General features: G+C 46.4%; 2 protein-coding genes and 1 long non-coding RNA gene across 9 annotated transcripts in view; 2 read left to right on the forward strand and 1 right to left on the reverse strand.

Annotated features, from left to right (window-relative positions):
• LOC117606006 (uncharacterized) overlaps positions 1-20908 on the reverse strand; it is a 185272-nt gene that overhangs the window by 22602 nt on the left and 141762 nt on the right. For all 4 annotated transcript variants that reach the window (XR_013062375.1, XR_013062381.1, XM_076689075.1 and 1 more), the window contains exon 6: positions 7329-7477. The gene's annotated coding sequence lies outside the window, so the exon portion shown is untranslated. The remainder of the gene's footprint in view (positions 1-7328; positions 7478-20908) is intronic.
• Positions 10667-11944, forward strand: LOC143305381 (uncharacterized). The gene is made up of 3 exons (XR_013062265.1): positions 10667-11069; positions 11132-11636; positions 11712-11944. It is a non-coding gene; the product is annotated as an uncharacterized LOC143305381 (long non-coding RNA).
• LOC117606003 (netrin receptor UNC5C) overlaps positions 12060-20908 on the forward strand; it is a 35069-nt gene continuing 26220 nt past the window's right edge. The window contains exon 1 of one of the 4 annotated variants that reach the window (XM_034327937.2): positions 12060-12666. The gene's annotated coding sequence lies outside the window, so the exon portion shown is untranslated. The remainder of the gene's footprint in view (positions 12667-20908) is intronic. The other 3 variants (XM_034327936.2, XM_076688674.1, XM_034327938.2) reach the window with 3 other exon arrangements.

Raw genomic sequence — 20908 nt, forward strand, 5'->3', positions numbered from 1 at the left:
GTGTCTAATAGCCCGAGAGGAGAAGAGAAAAGAGTGGTAAAGAGACGGAGAGAGACGGATAGTTTGGCACGAATTATCGGCCTCGGATCATGACATGAATTTTTCATTAATCCCGTGCCCGCCATCCCTCTCTTTGTCCGGCATCGTTCGCTAGCTCTTTATGTGCTTATAATTAAAATTGATTGGTAGGAAAGAAGAAGCCAATATTAATCACACACGTTGGCGTTGGATAATTAAATACAGAGAGCTCGAACGCCGCAAATTTCCGGCGATACGCCGCGGTGGCACGCGAGAATCCGATGCATATTTCAATGACGACCGATACGGAAATTTCGCGAAAATAAAAAGTCTCGATCCCCGTTGGCCGGCTATCGATGGCACCGCATTCATTCACGTCCGTGCCAGCCCGTAATTAATAACCCGTTTTAATCAGGCTTGCGCGCTCGTCCGCTCAAGCGATCACGGTCTCGTTTCGTCGAAAAAAAGCCGCGTGGCCAGGGTAAAAACGGTCTGATTTATAGTTAAGAGCCGCATTCTTCAAATAAAAGCGTGTCGATGAAACGAGATCCGCGGAGTAGCTGCGAGACACAGGGGGAAAAAAGAGCGAACGGTGATTGACGTTAAGTCGACCGGCTGACTCGATTATCGTTTCCCCGGTCATTAAGAAGAAACGTCATTTACCTCCGTGCATCCCCTTCTTCCCTATCGCGAACGGATTAAGATAAGCGATTACGTCACGATCGAGGCTGTCGCGCTTTCGAATAAATCAGCCGATCGACGACGTGCGACGAAAAGCCGGACGTTCAATTAAATTCCATTAAAGCATCAATTTCCGCGCCTGGCTTCCATTAATTTCCCGGATCCTTTCGTTACCCTGGACCATTCCGCTTTCAAAGGAAATTCCTTCAGTATTCGTGCCACCCATCATCGATCCATTGCGTTACAATTTTCTTTCCGTAATATATTTTATCGAATTCATTATCACTTGACGAAGAAAGAAACGTCTAATTGTAAGTTTCTTATTTCTTCGATGATAGATTCATCCACGATCGCGGCGAGATTTTCATAAGGATGCAAGGTGAATTATGGAGATTCGCGGAGCTGGTCGCGCGCAAAAACCATCTCGCTGAGAGGTAAATCGAGCGGTATCAATTAGAATTGATGGATGAAAAAGTGCTGGTCGATCGTGACCCGTCTAGCAAGCCCGATGAAAGATGAACCGCAACAAGATCCCCGCTCGGATATTAATTGCTCCGGGTTTGCAGAATCTTACTAAGGGCACATGAATCTTATCCCGTAGATGGATACATAATTTAATGAGAAATGCTAGCAGGGTACCGTACATTAGATCGAATAATAATTGAATTAACTTTTATTCGTAAAATGAAATTTACGAGCAAGTTATTGCATCGTATTCGAGTGGAAAATAGAAGACGAAAAATCGCATGGGGCCAGATGCAACGAGAAAGCATCGGAGAAAAGGAAAATAGAGACAAGAAGCCGGTGAAAGGAGCCGAACGAGAAGAAAATCCCAGCCCGTAAACCAACGCTTTTCCATCGTCTCCATCGAGGTGGAAACGGGACGCCCATTGTGCACCGGCGAACGAATTAAGGTTGGATAGGTTCTTCCACTCTTCCAGTCTTGTGGATGAGGAAACGAAACACGCCGGCTACGATCGCTAAAGAGAGACAAACAGCAACGAACGCTATCCGTCGGTGTTCCACAAAGGGCCCGGTGTTGCCCGATGCATTGTGCAACACGGCCCTGTGTACCGATGCACGAGAAACCACCGAGGCTGTCAAGAGAGCAAGTTTCTGCCCTCTCGAAACGACCGAGAAAAGTGGACACAGAGAGAAAAAACCAGTGGCACGAAATCGTTCTTTGAATCATGGGGATCGTAGAGGACGTCGAGATGGACTTGAGGGTGGGAACGAAGGAAACGCGAAGAACGAAAAGAGAAAGAGGAAAGTGAAGCCGGTGGTCTGCAACAGTCTGATAGAGTGGTCTTCGTCGATGCGCGAAATGGACGAAATCCACACCTGTGGAATGGACCTGTGGGTCCATTCGTCCCGTGGATGCTCCCTATTGAAGGGACATCAAGCATGGCTACCTCTCGAATCGATGGACTTCATTATTTACTACTTCAAATCCCTCGATGCTTCGGACTCTTTTGGGTATTTTTAAAAGTTCGTGATATTAAAAGATATTAATGTTCTTTTTAATTAAAATTTCTAAAGGTTAGTTGTTTCACACCGATCACAGTTTTCTTACAAATTTAAACAACCATCACTTCAATAGAAAGCTCACGAATTACACTGTTCATGATATTAAAAGATATTAATATTCTTTTTAAAATTTCTAAAGATTAGTTGTCTCACACCGATCGCAGTTTTCTTCCAAATTTAAACAACCATCGTCTCAGTAGAAAGCTCACGAGTTACAAAGTTGAATGGTCATCACCAGCCGTCCGTTGCCTCCTTTTCTTCCTCGTGGAAGTATCCTCGAGAGGACAGACGAAGCTCACGAGAGGCAACCCCATCCGTCTATTAATCCGATCTTTTGTGGCCGTTATCGATCACGACCACTCGCTCCAGGGGGCGTCCGCAACGTATTCCGGCTCCGTGAGCTGCACGTTTTTCGTGTTGCCCGTGTTCGTGCAGGTATTTTCAGGTAAAGCCACACGCTGCGCCACCGAAAGGGTCCGCGGCTGCTTCCCAACGATGGGAGCCACTCGTCGTCGGAATATTAATTATGTTAATTACGGACCGATGAGACTGTTCGACGAGTGGAACGTGCTAAATGAGTTTCGTTAGTTACGATTGCCCCCCTGCTCGATAACGCCTCGCCGGCACGCGGAACACACGCTCTACACGTTGCTTACCTGAACCTTTTTTATTTTTCATTCCCTTTCGAGAGGATTCAATCTCGTCCGGATGGTATTTATCGCCTCGTTATTGGATTTAAAACGGTACCGTAACGTCGCGAAATAATTCGAGTTGGTGGTCCGGTAGCAATTTCGGCCAAATTGCACGCTAACGTTCTGCAAACCATTCGTGATCAATCTTAACCAAGCCATCTTAAATAACTCGATGGCGAAAGAGAAATGTAAAAGAAAAGCAAAGTTTCAAATGGCACACAATCAATCCCAACATCCATAACGTCGCAAAGAGCAACGTCTCTACACTCGTCACTTTCGCTCTCTTTTTCTGCGCTTTTTAATCCCTCAAAGCTCGCAAACGTGGGGGAGAAAAGTAGAAAGAGGGAAAGTAGCATTAAAGATCAAGGAAGTGGTGTTCGGTCGCGAGTACGCCTCGCAGGAAGCCCGGTTCCCCCGCGTTCGAAGAAACAAAAGGAGCCAGTCTCCTTCCCTTTGTCTCGCAGAGGCACACCCTTCCACTGCACGTGTCTGTGTGCGAGCATTATTCACCAGTGACTCGACGTGTATCCAACGTGTGCACGAGCAACCATCGAAGCGGGAGAGTCTGTCGTTCGACCTCTAATGGGACGACGCGCCGGTGAGCGCCGGTTTTCTGAAAGCGGGTGAACAGTCGAGAGTCCACTAGCCCTCTCCTAACCCGGCAATTTTGGTGCCCCACAATCTGCCAGATTGCATCCCGCCTAGCAGGCGAATTATCTATCTCTCACTCCCCCTTTCCGAGGACCGTGTATCCGCGAACGAACAGAGATTCGAGGAAGGACAGCTCTATGCTCTATCTTTCCGCCCGCCACTTTTGCGTCGCCTGTAATTCAGAAACGAGACGTTTCCCTCCGTCAATTTCCAGCTTGGATCGATTGTCCCTCTTCCGCGGAGGACCTCTTCGCTATCGGGATAATGACAGACTTGGATCCCGCGAGATTTGGGGGACGAATCGTCCAGTAGATTTGAAGGTACACGGATTTTTGGACCAAGTGTCGTTAGTTTAGTACCAATACTCATCCTCTTATCAGCTCCTAATTATATCTCGCTATTATCAGAAATATACATTTTGAATGTCTCTCGAGGTACCATTGCACTAGTCAAAATTTCCCAAGATAGCCAAGGATAACCAAGATCGATCTTCTGTCTAACCACAGGCTCTGACCGTTGAAATGTTCATCCCTTCGTGTTCTCCCAGAAGAAAGAAGTCTTCTTTCAAGTGGGCAGGACTCTTTCAACTTCCCGGAAGAAAGGCTGGTCGTTCAGTGGGATGGGAAAGTCAGAGTATTCGGTAAGAATGAAAAGAAGGAAGGAAGGAAGGAAGGAAACGTCATGCTGGCAATTCGTCGCGCATTCTTGAAGCGCGTGCACGGCAATTTTGCGGCTCGAGGATGCTTTCACAATTAGCGGTATCTACCGGGCGGCGCGGGACGCATTCTTCTTGTGGACCCGGGTCCCACGCGGCAGCCCTAAGGCCTCATTTTCCATCTCCGTCTCTCGCGGTTTTGTCGTTAAGCATTAATTGAGCTCAGCCGTAAGATTACAGAGAGAGGATCTTCTCCGGCACGCGGAGAGGTATCCGAGAAACCGAATGAATTTCAGCCCGCGGTGTCCCCGCCTCTTTTTTCTCCTCCTCATTTTCTTCTTCTACTTCGCCGGAACGTCGAGACCAACCTGTTATTAAGGGACCCTGCCGATTAGATTGCGCTAATGGCGAACCGCTGTCTCCTTCCTCGAGAGAAGAATCGACTACTCCTCTCGAAAGCCCGGCTAACCAGTGTCCTTTTTCTCCCCCCCTCTCTTCTTCCTTTTTCATCATCCGGATACCGTTGCCGAGGACACGGAAATACTCGAGAGTTCCGAAAATTCACGAGAGCATCGCGGGACCGTTGTTACGAGCCCTGTTTTCCTCCGGATCGTCCGTGATTCCATTAAGGGAATCTTCCTCGCTGATCCCGCTTCTACCACCCTCACCTCGTCCGGGCGATTCCCTCTCGCGTAGGATTCGTTCGCAGACCGAGCCAGCACTCTTTTAAGCGCCTCGTATTTCCCGTGGGAACGCGACAGCCCCCCCTCGACAAAGGCACGAAAAACGTTTAATAAATAAATTGATCGGGTTTCTCCCTTCCATCGCGTCTTCTCTTCTCACCGTCTCTCTTTCGCGCTTTCTTGCGCCCCTCCGGCCGTTTCCGTTTGCGAGGTAAACCCCTCTCGTCTTCCGGAAACGCGACACCAGACACTGGGTTCCAACTCACGTTTCATTAGCTCGCTAATGCCTGCGAGACGAGAACGTCCCTCGCGGAGGGGGATTATTTTTATTATTGTCCTCGAGCACAATGGAAAATCGTCGGTGGTGGCTCGTTCACCCATATGGCGATGTACGCGCAACTAGCTAGATTTCCGGATTTATTTCGAAACGTTCCTACTCCAATTTTTCGCGTTTAGAATTCTGGGTCGTGCTGCGGTCAGTCGGCGCAAACCTTTCCTCCGTGATTCGCATTGCGAGTCCACCGGGAAAATTGAAAAGTTACGAGAGAAATTGTAAACTGCCGGCGAGTGGAAAGCGGTTTGTTGGAAAATCGTTTTCCAAGTGTTTGACTATGGTGAAAGTTGTACCGAGCATTTGCAAGTAAAAAGAGAAGCCCGAGTAAAATTGCAACTACGTTTCAGTATTCAAGTTGTATTAGATATTTGACGATGGTTTGAACAATGCGTTTCGGGGTTTAGTTTTAATCCGTACCTCCCCCTTTTATGCAATATCCAAGTGTACCCGAGTACCTTCCAGACTTTCGCGTTCCAACAATACCTTCGCGCAACAACACCGATTTGCTTGGAAGTGCCATATGCTCGATAGTAGTAATTCATTCGTCGAACACACGGAGTGCCATTGGAAACTACGGTTATTCTAGAATAAGTTCGACATGTAATAATTGCTAATTTTACAGTGTACATTACTGAAGCTTCTAAATAAAGGAAACTTAAATTAACAAAGAGTGATTTTATAATTTCTCTTCCAAAATATAACGCATCGAATCCCTTATCTTGTACTACTTTTAAACAGCGACAAAACCGTATTGTCTGTTCCGATCGCGAGGCCATATGCCCACTCGATTTTCAAGTTCTAAACGGTTTCGAGGTAACGCGAGTTCGTCCAGGTTTCCCGGGGCGATCGAGAGCCGCACAATAAACGCTCGCAGGAAAATTAGGGTGCAGCGAGTCGTAGACGCTCGCAGCCGGTCGATTTCGAAAAAACCTCGTGCCAACCCGCGGAGCAACAGCGTCGCGTTATTACACGGCAGTTTATGAATCGTAACCCTGCTGCTAGTGGCACAGGGGTGGCCAAGCCACGACAACGGGGTGACACAATTGCGAAGGAGAGAGAGCGAATGCGAGCGAGTGGCGCGAGTAACTCGAGTAGGCACTCTCGGCGATCTCTGCTCTCTCGTTGCGGGATACGTGTTGCGTGCAACAGGCTTTATAAGCCCGTTACGCCACTTATGCAATCGTGAATGCGTCGCTACCCCGCGATCGCGTTCCTATGCATTTCAATGCGTCGCGACGACCGTTCGAAGCCTTTGCCAGTACTATTCACCGCCGATTCCATCGACCGGGAATAACGAGGGAGTTTCCGATTCGTCGTTGTATTCGTCTTTATCCCAGATGCCAATGCACCGAGCAACGGCTATTCAGCTTTGTGCCGAGTGGTTTGTTGCATTCAGCCTCTGTTAGGCTATCGAGGAATTAGCTGGAATCAACTTTGAGAACTTCCTTACCCGGTTTCTAATTACCCACCGAAAAACGCATTGAAGATGAAATTGCAAAGATTTCTCCTATCTGTTATACCGTAGGCATCGCATCAACTATGCTAATACGTCTCTGTTGGTTTACCCAGAAAGCGATGGGTAAACATACGCGTATCCCACTCGATTACCGAACCTGTCTCATCCATCCTAGAGTCTCTCTCGCGTGGACGAGCAGAAACCATGACGGTTTTCAACGATATTATAGGAAGAAGAAAATGCGGTACGTGTGCCGGCTTTCCTAAGACGTTTTCATGTTTTTTCAACGTCGAAAGACGGGTTCGTTCGAACAGAAATAATCTTATTACCCATAAAAACAGCGCGTAGACGATCGTAAAAGGGCAACGGTAGCCATAAAAAGAGAAGAAACGAGGAGAGAACAAGAAGAGTCGACCTATCTTTTTCCGCTCTTACATAATGTGGGAATACCCCATGGAACGCGATCCGAGAAAATCGTTCGATACCTTGCCGTTCAAATTTACGACTGACGCGACTTTTATGCCAGGGGGATACCACAGATTTGTCCTACAACTTATCGATTCCATTAAGTACTATTAGCAAGCTGGAACCATGGAGGCGAGACGAGCATCGGCCGATCGAACGCGCTTACCTGTTCATCCGGTTCGCTCCGAGTGGATTCATTTGTTTTAGGAGCCATGGGTCCATGGGAGATTCGGCCGTCGAGATAAAAGAGTCAATCCGAACAGTCGCAGGATTCATCGTCGGACGATCGAGGCTCGGATACGTCCATGAATAAGCCTGTTTGAAAAGAAAAATAAAATAGTATTATTCGAGTTCGTTCGATTCATTGAGATACAAGTTTTTGATCCTCTTACTGTGTGATTTACTTAGCTGGATAGTTTAAAGATAACGTTGCAAATTAATTGAATAAATAAGGATCATTTCTGGTTTATCTCGACTGAATTATGATAAAGACTGTTTTCGAATACGATCGAGATAAACCATGCACCTGGTACTTTATGCAGAGATAAATTATAGTCGAATGGAATTAAAACGCGATATGCTATCTAAAATTTATATGGAATTAGACAATAAATAGCTTAATAAATTTCTAATTGGTTTTTTACTCGCTGCCCATCAAATACTATTAGGTTTCCAATTGAAGTCCTCGGGATGGAGGAGGTTGCTCATCACAGTTTCTAATACCATCAATTCGCTATAATGCTTTCTTTCAACGAACTCAATTTCCCAAATTGTTAAATCTACATACATTATCCCTCTTTCGATATCTGAAGGAAGCCCTCGAGACGCGTTCCTTACTTTCACCCTTCTCGTACGTTTTCCTCCTTTCTTTTCCTTTTAATCCAGCCTCCGGTGTCCCTTTCCTCGCGAGAAATGGGACAGTCTCGGATTTCACCGGTGGCCTACTCGAGACGAGGCTCGCGTCGTAACTCTAGACAGGCAACGTCGATTTTTCCCCTGGAAAATTAATGGAACCGCTGACGTGGTGTGTAAAAAATACGACCGCTCGTCGTACATCGATTTTCTCGATGCGACCTCGCAATTTCATCGGTGACTCGCATCGTTCACCGAAGCTTTTTCTCCGTCCCGGAGTTTTTCCCGCCGCGGAGACCCGTGATTGATCGTTCGTCTCGCGTTACGCGAAATCGCGTTATTTCGGAAGTGAAACAGACATTCTGCTCGTCCCGTGTTCTCAGTTTATTTCCAAAGACACTTAGCGAAAACAAGCATACGGAGTACAATAAAATATCATGGTAATTATTAAGGATACGATAGGAAAGAAACTTATCTTGGATATTTTCGTATAATTTCACCGAAGAAACCGGATGCCATTTACTTTGCTGTGCATTTGGTTAATTATAGTTCGTTTTATCTTAAGTTTACCCATCACGGTGATGTATGGACCGCGAGGGATTTGTTGATTTCGAGAAAGGAATTTCGGAGGAGGCTGCAAAGGTTATCGCTAACGCGGTGAGTCAATTAGGACTATCTCTGCGCAGAAAATCGGCCACTTTGATCTTGAAGTGGACTAATGCGAGGTGCTTCGAAGTATAATGGTAAGGTAGATACGTTTGGGGGCCATGGTCGAGAAAGCGTTGTTGGAAAAGTAATCGAATCGGCGCCTCGAGTAAAACAGAAATTTTCACAGAAAACACAAGGGACCTCTACCTGGTGAAGTGTTTGTATTTCATTTTTCGACGAGTTGTGAGAAAATTTCGATTACCTCTTACGTTTTAACCATTCTTAGAACCTCTGAGAATCCTTTTTCTCTTCTAAGGCACAATCAATTTTCGATAAAGTATACAACCCTTAAGGGTTTCGTCAAATTTTTACTTGAAATAATTTTAAAACCTACTGTTTCTGTGCCAAAAACTCTGCTCGATCTTCGACACAGAGAATGACCTGGAAACGGAGAATTGTTTCCGACTTCCGTCGATGTCCTAGCGAAACGAATCGACCCTACAAGATTTTCCTTTTAAAGGATCTACGAAAAAATATGCTCCAAACCGAGGATTCCGCAAAGATGCGTCCCTTTCGAAATTTCCAATAAACGAACAACCTTCGTGAAAGGTTCTCTCGATTCATTGGTGCACAGATTTTCAACATTTAGAGCAGATTTCGAACGATTCTCCTCCCATTGCAAGACTACGTGATGCAGCATGTCGTTAACGCAACAGAGATTCGAAAACGAGCTTCCAAAGCAGCCCCATGGCTTCACGTGCACCATAGAATTTTGTAAGCGAGTGCGCGACACGTGTTTGTCCACGTTGACCGTCCCGATGTTCACCGCTGGACCCGCATCGTTTCAAGATCTATAGACTCTCGAAGAGGGCGGCATGGCGAAGATCAAAGAAACCCCCACTCGTTTCTCCTCCACCAAAAACTGTCCCCGAATAAAACGAATTCTCAGTGAAGTGGAAACAACCCTCTCACCAATAAACATCGCTACACGACCGCTTCCCATTCAATCACACTTTCCATCGTCGATTAAGAAACTTAAATTCCTCACAATTCACGGCATATGATTCGAGTCCCAAAACCCGTTCAGAAAATTTCTAAAATTCATCGACCTGCACGGTGTTCCCGAAGGAAACGTCTTCTCGATTCCTTTCAAGGATGATCGAAGGAAAATGCAGGCCCTCTTGGAATGTTACCGATGCAGACCCAACGAGGGTTGCATCATGGAGCGTGCACGGTGCCCCCTGCTGCGCACCAGCTCGAGGGTAGCGACGGAACACGAAACGCTACGAATATAAATGTATGTACACATAGAGAAAATTTCGAATCATTTTTGACTTTGAAGAATTTCGATAAAATCAAGATTTTAATATTTTCGAGACTTGAAAATTTATAGAGTTCGAATAAAATTTTTCGAAGAGTTGCAAAAGGGTATTTCGAATATCCATCACCGGTTAAGGGTACCGAAGAAGAGGGGGTGTGGCACGGTGTACCCCTCGGGATCCTGCGGTCATCCCTCCTGGTCGGTCTCCTTTAGAAATGGTTCGCTAGGCCGAACATGGCATTATGCAGGCCCCGTGTTGTACAGGCCGTTACGGAACCGCCCTGTAATGGGATAAAAATAACCGTGTTTATATAGGATTACGAGACGATCATCTTCTTGGTTCGACGAGCGGTCTCCGTGTTCGGAACAGAGGCGAAGCGGCGCGGTGGGGCCCTTGGGAAGGGTAGAATTTTTGTCGAGGCGGTTCCAACCCCCTATTGTCTGGCCCGACCGTCTTCCGTCACGACTAATAGATACGTGATAGGGACGTGCCGTCGTCTTGGGTACGTGCACGATGTTATACAGTTTATTCTGCCCCGTGTATTTGTACGCTGATCAATTCTTCGAACGAGTGGCGTCGCGTGCGGATCATTGTTGCGTGGTGTGCTGACCTGGCTGAAGGTGGATGACGCACTGTCTAGTATTTTCCATTTTTCTTTTATTCCCGCACATTAAACGTGAACTTCAAATGGATCGGGATACCTTTGATACAATTTTTTCAAACTTGATGTTAGACCTTCCGTGTGTTCGAATCGTCTATCGACACCATTATCGTCCGATCAATCAACCCTTTCCATCGAGCGGTCTGATTCCGCGAAATCATCGTGTACCAGAGCGAGGAAGAAAAGGTTACAGTTTCTAATTGTTTGCACGGTCGCTAACGAGACGACGATGTCACGAAATTGTACCCATCGATATTAACCAACCCCCTGCTGTCACATATTTGATTACAACTGCTAATTGCGCGACACCGTTCGTTATTGTCTCTCTCGATACGATTGAACGACGAGTTTCTAGGGTTGAAAGAGGAAGACCAAACGCGACCCACCGAGAGGGGTGGAATGGACAGGGAGAGAACGACGAGCCGTTAGTCGAACGTTATTAAATTATTCTAGCGTATTCTAGCGTAACAGCGAATCTACCCGCAGATATAAATTGACACCGACAACGCCGAATCGGCGTTGGCCAGGGACAATCGAGCCGAGCCTCGGCTACGACTAAATACGCGACGAACGTGTACCCGGCCGCCTGTTCACCTCCGCAACGGGGTTAAATTCCTGTTATTAATGGATTTGTTTGCGGTGCCTGCCTCGACGGTCAATATTTATTTATCCGGGCGAACGTTAGCGCAAACGACAAGTCCTGGCTGGGAGAGCAGCGAGAAGAGGAGCGGAGGAGGGTGGATTCGCGGGTCAGAGGGAACGGCGAGGCCGTAAATAAATGGCCGGTCGGCGTATTTATTTGGTGAAGAAACAAATTTATGCACCGGACGAAACGCGAACGCTGCGGCGACTTGGCGACTTGGCAACGAGGAAGAGTCTCTGATTTCCTGTACGCTTTTTATCGAGGGTACGCGAACAGGCCGCTCTGACCTTATGGAAGCGAGTGGGTTAACTTCTCGAGGGGTGTACTTTAGCATACAGTTGAAGTTAAGTTAGTAAACAATATATAAATAAATTTGGTATCAAATATCGATCCTTTAAAATTCACATTTTCCACAATGCGAAGAATTTCTACGTCCACGCAATCTGCATCCAGCAGGACCAAAAAGGCTCAACAGACAAGCTGCTCCAAAAATACAATCTCCTCCCACACGACCGACTCATCCGAAGCCCCAAGTGCCCTCAGACGAATAAAAGCAAACACCATGGAAAAAAATGTAAGAAAAAATGTTAGGGCAGTGAATCTCTTCTGCTCGTCCCGTAGCCTGCAAATTCATACGTATCAGTCGTCGCTGTACCTACGCCAACAGAAGCGATCCGTTCCTCCCGACAGCTCGTGCTGCACTCCGAGCGGAGTTGGAGTTCGAATGGAGCTCCAGCATCGAACTCCCACCAGCGTACTCGAACTTCGAGTCTCGACCGAGCGGGTCCATAGCGCCTCCACCGACTCGTCTCCGCCGCCGCTACTGCCACCACCACGTTTCCGCAACCACCACCACCGACGGCGTCTCCACCACCACCAGCAGCAGCACCACCACCATGGCAAGCCAGCAGCGGCGCCCAAGAGGCGAAGGGCCCCGAGGTTTCTGCGCTCCGAGTCAGTTGGCCGACATGAGCCGCGCGCGTTGGGGCTCCCGGTGTCTGTACGCTCGTTAAGGGTGCTATTCGAAAAACGCGATCGTGGCGTGCGCACCGCTTCCTCGATTGAAATGTACGCGGATCGAGCGGACCGCGCTTATCGCGTACAATTTATCGAACTGATCTTTGCCGATTCTCCGATTCGAAGCGACGAGTGTAGATAGCTTGAAGCTCGTTGAATAAAAAAAAAAAAAAGAAATAATAATAGTGCGCGACCGAAGGAAGATCGTGTGCAAACAGGGTGCGACGAACTTGCGACTGCACCAAAGGGTCATACCGAGTGTTTGTCAGTGCAGTGGGTTCAAGTGTCACTCGACTGGATACGCGTACGAATTGAAACGTTCGAAGCGGCGCCGTGGATTTTCGTGGATCATCGCCGAAGAGTGAGTTTCGTTGTTCCCTATCGTTAGCTTCGATATCGCTCGAAAGTTTACCCTCGTGGCAGCACTTTTGTCACTTGTAGAAACGTATCAATATTGCGATCGATTCGAATGAAAAACCGATTTAAAGTTATTTCATTTCATTCATACTGTGAGCTATTTTGGAGTTCTTCGAGTACAGCAGAGAAGAAATCAATTTGATTTTCAAATGTTGAAGAGCAAGAACGCGTCTAATTGAGTGAGTAAAGAGAGCAAACGAGAAGAGAATAAGCGGCATTCTCTACTCGTGTTACCGCTTCTGTCATCGTTGCCCCGAGCTGTTTAGCTTCGGAGCAAACTGTGGCGCCCTGAAGGTGCAGGGCCTCTCGTGGACGGGTTTGTCGTATGGATAGCGAGAGTTTCCCAGGAAAGAGAGAAAAATTCGCGGTCGAAGAGGCGTGTCGACCGACTCGTTGTCCGTCGACTCTGGTTACACGTCCTCCGCAATTTCTTTCGGCCTCGTGGTACACTACAGTATACCGTGTCACAGTCCAGCGAACGGAGCTAGTCGAACCAGAGTCGTTTTTTCCGAAAGACTTGGACGAAATTAGGAGGCGGACGTTATCTGGCCAGACGAACTCCCGCTGGGTCCTGGTTGAACGGTCCCCTGGAAAAGCTATTTAAAAAAGCCGCGGCATCCAGTGAAACCGTTTCGACGGCCGTTCTTACGCTCGACTTGGCTTCGCTCGTTATTTCTATTCAAATTAAGCCGGCGTGGCTACTCGAAACGCGCCAATCGCGACGGATTAAAGAGGAAAAGGTGGAAAAGTGCGATACGAACGATTTACTTGTTGCTCGTTACGGAATTTGTTAATCCTTTTGATGGATAAAACGGCTGCAACCGTTGTTTCTAGCTCATTCGTTGAAAATTATAAATTACTAAACCATTTGACAAATAAAAAATTTCAGCAATGACTAATGATGCTAAATTTGTTGAAGTAATTTTTGATCTGAAAAAACCTGGTAAGAGCTCGAGGTAACGGAACAGAAACTTATAGCGAAAGGACACGGTTTTCGAATATTTTATGGAGCCACGGTACAGGGAGTTTATTTTTGACGCGTGATTCAAGCGTTTTATTCCGACGATCGGAAAGTATCGAATCGGATATCGTGAATGGCGAACGAACCGTGAATCGTTTTAGTATCGATTCACGGGCAGGGAATCGTTGTATTTTCGATGAAGCTCGTCGGATAAACGGAGAGACGTGAAAAGTATTTGGAGAAGAAACATGTATCTACTATTCTTAGCATTCGACGACAGGTATATTGGGTTAAGAGGGGTTGGCCATTTGTAAGAGTCGACGCGAATTTAAAGCGAATGATAGTTACTCAGGTACTTATATTTTTTATAATTTTAATTCAATTTTATGCGTTGACGTTTATCGATTTTTATCACGATTTGCTAAAGTTTATTTGCTTTCAATACTTATATTATTTTGATGGCTTTCAATTTACATAAAAATGAATCAATTATTGTTAATGGCTAGTAGAAAAATATTCGGGCAGTAATTTTCATGCAAACGGTGTCGACTGGAAACTTTCGTTCATGACGCGTACAGTCGTTCGGCAAATCAAAGCGAAATTCGAAAGGAAAGGTTGCTGTTAATCGACAGCAATCAATTGGCAGTCGATGACAGACGCGATAAAAATCGGAGCCCATTGAAAGTCTCGTTCAACAATTCAACTTGTACTACCACATTATTCGCGATAGCGGCTTGAAACTTTCGAAACTCGGCAAGAACTGCTCTTTTCGCTGCAAACATTTTCTATTACCATTGCATTGGCAGTTTTGCAAGAAATTTAACTTCATTCGAAGTTCGATATTACAGCGAAATTTATGTTCCCGTTCGCCGTTAAGATGTTAATTTTCCTTCGTCCGCGGTAAAATAATTTAAAGCAAAGCTCGGTTGAAATCAAACAAACGCTCGATTTCCGACGGATCAAACACCCCACTCGCATAACCGTAAAACAGCCGTCCATATGCACCGTCGAGCCAACATTTACATACTTTTCGAAGCCACTTACTAGAATTACCCGCGCGGGATCGCTTGGATCGATGCTTACGGTGGTCGTAAGTTTCCAGCGATTTACACGAACAGTGTAACTTACGGGCTTCCTCGTAAACACACGAAATATTCAGCCTCGTTCGTTTTCCTGCTCGTATTTTCTACGATTCGGAGCATCTGGAATGTAAATGATAGTCTTTCGAAGAAGCATCTTGCTTTTTTCCGAATCAAAGCGATCGCGTTTAAAATATTTCCCTTCTGAATGTCACAAAAATTTCAACTAAATATGCAAATATGCCATTAAGGATAATTGATTCATTTTTATGTAAATTGAAAACCATCAAATAATATAAGACTTCAAAGCAAATAAACTTGAACAAATCGTGATAAAAATCGAAATTACTGAGCTTTCGCACGCTGTCTATTCTCATCATTTATATTCCTCATTAACAGGTTGTGCTTTTGAAACAGCAACTTGACAACTTGAAAACACGAATCGAGTAGCAAGATTCAATACCCGCGGTCTCTCTCGATAGCTTTTTACGAAGCAGCTCGCGATACGCGAGTCTCGAGAGCGATCGTTCTCGCGGGCATCGTTCTCGTGAAAATGAGACAAAGGGGTAATTATTGGGTGGCGGTATCGCGGCGACGATTAATGGCCGCTATCAATGGCCAGCCAAGCCGACGAGATACGCGGCTTATTAATTAATTGCGTCGAGCAACGCACGAAATCGAGGGCCGATTATTGTAGTCGCGTCTGCCGCGAGATAGATCTCCCTCGTTAGTGGCGGCGTCTATGATCGACGCCATGATCCGAAGGTTAACAGGCCGTCGCAAACAACATTATTGTCGATCCCGCGACATCGATTCGTCGGGGAAATCGGTGCTCCCGTTACCGGGAAATACGGATGGAACGATCGGTATCGTTCGATAACCCTATCAAAGGAGCCACGTGATCGTCAATCGAGCATCCCTTCGCGAATCACACAGACAGAAATTCCACCCCTAATCGTGAATTATCGATCGCTTTTCAACTATAGGCCTCTTTCAATAGCACCACGGGTCGGATCGTTACGGCTTATGATGCTTCTACGGTAATTATAATATCTAAGATATCATTTGTTTCAACTATATTAATACCTTTCTTCGTATGATAAATCAGAGATATATATGAAATGGAAGATTTCATAAAACGTTCGAGGCCGACGAAATATACATACGTTTGATTCACGCCCTGTTTTATGCACTTTATTTATACTTCAACGTTATTAATCGGATTTCTGATTGACGTGTTGCCATTCATCTGGCGATACTTCTATTTACTGTGCAATTAACGCGATTCAATGAAAGTGACGTTGTACCACAATCGCTGAATAAAATGGAAGGAAAGTTCGATCGCGAACGTACTCGAGCTCTAAATCATTTATTAAACAAATCGAATTAAACGCCAAATTTAAAATATTATTTCGCTACTATTCGCTAACCAAATCCGTTTGTTTATCGTATATATGCAATCGTATAATTCGAAATTATTCGACGCGTAACGGCGCGGAAAGCGTTCGATGTCGCGCGACATCGGTCGAACAAATTCCATCAACGATGCGTCGCGACACGTCGGCGTTGAAAGAAACGGCGGAAGTCGCGGGCTCGGTGGCAAAGCGACCACGAGGAGAACGCCAGGCTGAAAAGCGGAGCGGAGCAGCGTTGACGGGGACATTCAAAGGGGCGCGTGTCGCACTCGCCGCGTTCGCAACGGCGAAACGACGAGCATGCCGCGGGCAGAAATAAGAGGATCCATTGGCACGGCTCGCTCGACTTCTTTATTTTTCAGACAGACAAACGGACGGACGGGCAGACAGGCAGAGAGACAGGGAGAGAGGGAAAGAGGGTCTTCTCTATCGAGCGCCGGTTCGCAGAGATCATTACGCGGTACGAGTGCGCGTAGGTCGGTTAGTCGTTAATAATGTCTGTCAAAGTCAAATAACGGGCCCCTTCCCATCAAGTCATGCCGCTTGAAATGTTTAGTCAGCGCTGAGATCTCGTTTCGCGTAATCGTTCTCGAAGCGCTCGATTTTTCTTGCACTCCTGTTAGTACAGGAAGTCGTACGATGTTTCAACCATCGGTTCTACAACGCGGTTGCTAAGCGGTCGTTGGATGTTCAACATCTTTTTATTCGATGAAAACACTTCTGTCCGATCAGTTCCATATCTCGTAAATTAACCCTCGACTGGCGACGCTCGTAGCAGATTTGTTTGAATTTCTAGTTCAATGTTCCTTCGTATTACAATCTTCGCGTTAGAAGTTTCCTACCACGAAGCATAGAAGAGGTATAAAAATCGTCGCGAAGATCTTGATTGGTATCTCTATGTAGAGGCGGCAACGTTCGATAATTACAGGGTACCGATAGAACGTACTGAATGAGTACACGTAAGCTCATAATGGCCGTGTAAAAAGCTGCAAGAAAATCGAATGAGCCTCCGATCGAGAAGATTAATGATCCGAAGGTTTTAAAAAACGTGCGTAGAATCTGGGAGTTTGCGCGAGCTTTTTGTCATGTACAACTCCGTTATATACTGATTATTGTTATCGAAAACAAAATAAAATTCAGTTTTCTCCTTTCTTCGCTTACAAATCAAACATTCCAATTACACTTTGTAAAACAAGCACCAAACGTTTTCTAAACCACCATTAACCCCGCCCGCTCTGAAGTCACGTACCTACCCCTGAACCTCTATATCTCTCCTGTAACGTTGCGCAAAACCCCGAAACAGAAGAAAAAAAGATGAAAAAATCAGCGTCACCCGGGGATATCTGTAGTTGGTTTAGCCAGTCGAAGAGCAGAGGCAGGAAACGCGACGGTACGTGATGGGAGTGCGTAAGTTGTTCGAGGAGTACGTTTCGATCCGTAGCCCGGTTTTCCATGGCGAAACCCATTAAAAACTCAGCGATGCGCCGTTGCGTTATCTCGACCGGTGGATCGATTTTTGGTATCGCGGTCTCGATCGACTCGCAGGAAACAACGTTTCGCCCTCGAGGAGGCTGAACACGAGTGCCCACCTGGCACGCGTACCCCACCATCTGCGTTCTCACGGCATGCCTCTCCACCTTTCCTTCTACCTGCTCGAACGAAAAAGCCGAAGAGAGAACACGCGCGAAAAGGAGCGTGTTCACGCTTCGGCGAGCCTCCAACGCCGACCATACGGCGGACGGTCTGCGATCGGGCCATTCGACCGATCGATCGAGCCATCGGCTCCGGCTTCCGGGCCGGCACAAGGGACGTCAAGTATAATGGATACAAATCGAATCGAATGAAGATCCATCGGACGGTCGGAGATACCGGGACTCAGATAGACGGAGGTAGCTGGGGAATTTGTGGTAAATAACGCGTAAATCCGACGCTTCGAGAAGTTAACGCGAGGATTTGGAGATAAGAAAGGGAGGCGGATTATCGTGAAGGTGTTGAAGAGAACGTTGGGCGAAGGATTGATCCTGTTTCGCCGAGGATTTCCGTTCCTTCGATTTCCTTCCACGCGAAAGGGAATTTCTTCCAAACTCCAGAGAGAAATCTTGAGACTCTCGATGAAATTTTCTATTCCATTTAAATTAAATTTCGCTCTTCAGCCGTGGATCGTTGAATTAATTGCGTATCAAAGTATAGCGTGTTTACAGAAGAATGACAGAGTTTCACGAATGTTTAGCTCTATTAATCTTTGATGATGAAGTGTAATGCACGGATAGATTAATCATTCAGCTGTTCAAGTTTCTCTTTAGTTTCTTTTTATATGCGGGCAACTACCTCCTTTGATACGAAGAAATATTTATAATTTAATGGACGCCTGAGGGCGTGTGTATACTTGATAACTATTTCGATATCAAAAAAGTGAATTGTGGTTTTGTAAATTACGAATCAACGTTGGTACACGGTTTCGCATCGAGACGCGAGCAAAAGCGACTGTAGCTGAAAATACACGCGTCGACCACGTGTGGCCGGGAAACGAACGATGCGGAGAGGATCAAACGATCCGCCTACGTACGATTTTCGTCGTGGTTAGAATTATTTGACAGTTTTGCACGAGTATGAAACACAATACGAGAGCCGGAAAGCGCACGCTTTCCCCTTTCGAAGAAGACATCTGTCGCGTGATCTTGACGCGACGGACCACGCCAGAAGAAACTCGTTTCCTCGATACATTTTTCCTTTAATCTATCGTGTCGATCAGTCGTCGACGTGCATAGCAAACCAGCCCTTTTGGGACCCTCCTGACGAATGTGCTGTCGAGCCTTTCAATTCGCGAGCTTTCACTTTGGTTGCATGATCTGCACTCTATTTGCTTCCGCCCATTTCTCTCGAACTCTTGATACATTACTTGCAAGAGACATTAATCGATCGATTTTGATGCAATTTTAATACGATATAGAATTAAGAAAAATTTCCTTAGGAATAATATTATTAATAATTTTTATAGTTGAAACAGAGGTAATGCACGTCATTCCTGGTTCCACGTTACCTCCGCAAGATTTAAAACACCCCGGAAAGACAATTCTCGCTAAAATATTCAATTTTCCCTCCAACAATTCTCTCCGGTCTGCACACATCCCGTTCCACTTTGGAGAATCAGCCGGTACACAGGAGAGCTCGAGCAAAGGGACCATAAATTTCCCACGGAACACCTTCTTTCCTCTCGAAACATGCACGCGCATTTCCACCGTTACTCTCTAGCCGGTTGCAAATGAATCCGTACAATTCTCCCGCGGGAGCGAGGAAATTATTCGAAACAAGACTTCGAGGATACACTTCGAGACGATCGAAGTTACCTAACTCGAAATTCCCAGACCACGAAGGACCCCATAAAAACGTGTTTCAGTGGCCGAGCTACGTTTCGCGCGGCTGTCTTCGCCCCTGGCTATTTTTGCTCCTTCGATTTCTTTTCTTTTCAACCCCCTTCCACCCTCGCCGTTTCTCCTCTTCCCTCGTTCTTCTTGCTCTCCGACCGAACCGTAATCCGAGAAGATTACCCGGCGAAATAAACATGTCAACCCCCCCGCAGAGGGGGTGGGGGATATGGGTTTGCGGAGTCTTTATAGACCAAGCGTAGAATATTCCTTTCTTCATTGGCGTACTTAGGTAAACCTGAAGATGAATCTGATCCTTCCAAAATGCAAACTTGCTACCATATTAGAAACTCTTTAAATAAATAATAAAATAAAGTATTTGCTGATTTGTGTAATGTTAACAAAGTTAGATACTCGACGATTTTAGTGAAGTTAAGAGACTTGGCCCACCCTGTACAAAAATTTCGGTTACGCCAATGCCTTTCTTCCATCCCTGCTTCATCCTCCCGCGTGTCTGCTCACCTTCCACGTAGGTAAGTCCTTCGGATGAAGATCCTTCAAGATACGGGTCTGGTCGTAGCGGGCAGGGACGTTAGTTAAGCCACAATCGGCCACGATGAGAATGTGTCCCCCACACAAAAGTTCACGCGCGATCGACCGCGTGCCCTATCTTCTCGATCTGAACCGGCAGATCTTGGACGGATACGGTCTTACACGAGTTTTATACGACCGTGTAAGTATCTTTCTCTCCAGGCAGGAGACGTATAGACACCTTTCGCCACCACGAAGAGAGCATGTTCGTTCGCACGGGGTGGGTGACAAGCTCGTGTACAAATTTGTGGCTACCTGCGCGACGACGGGAATTCAATTCACCGGGACCGAAGGTTGGCGTCGATTTATGGGTTTCTGGAGCATTGTCCATCCCGTAAGCCTGTCTCCATTACACCGCCTCGTCGATCCATCGATTTTCAGCGACGTCGAACATCGCCACCCTTCGACCTTCCACCTCTTACCAGTGGTTTGTCCTCCTCGTTCCAATACAACCGGACCAAGTTGAACCCGCTGTACGTTAAAGTGGCCTCGAGAGGACACCCTTTAAACCGTGAACTCTGACTTCGGCTCTTCTAAAATTGCAAAGCAGTCGAGTTCCGTGGGAAGGGCAAGGATTTCAAGGGCGGTCGCGGTCGAGCCGCAACCTGCGACTTTCAGTCGAGTCTAAAATTACGAAGCATCGGGTGAATCTTCGTCCCAGGATCAAAAGAATCCCTCTTTGCGGGAAACATGGAAGTCTGACTAATGTCCTCGGCGATACTTTAATTAGTAAAGCGGTCGAGGTTTATTAGAAGCTGTTCAGCGTTTTTATTTG

The sequence above is a fragment of the Osmia lignaria genome, chromosome 2 (assembly GCF_051020975.1).
Source record: "Osmia lignaria lignaria isolate PbOS001 chromosome 2, iyOsmLign1, whole genome shotgun sequence".
Lineage (NCBI taxonomy): Eukaryota > Metazoa > Arthropoda > Insecta > Hymenoptera > Megachilidae > Osmia > Osmia lignaria.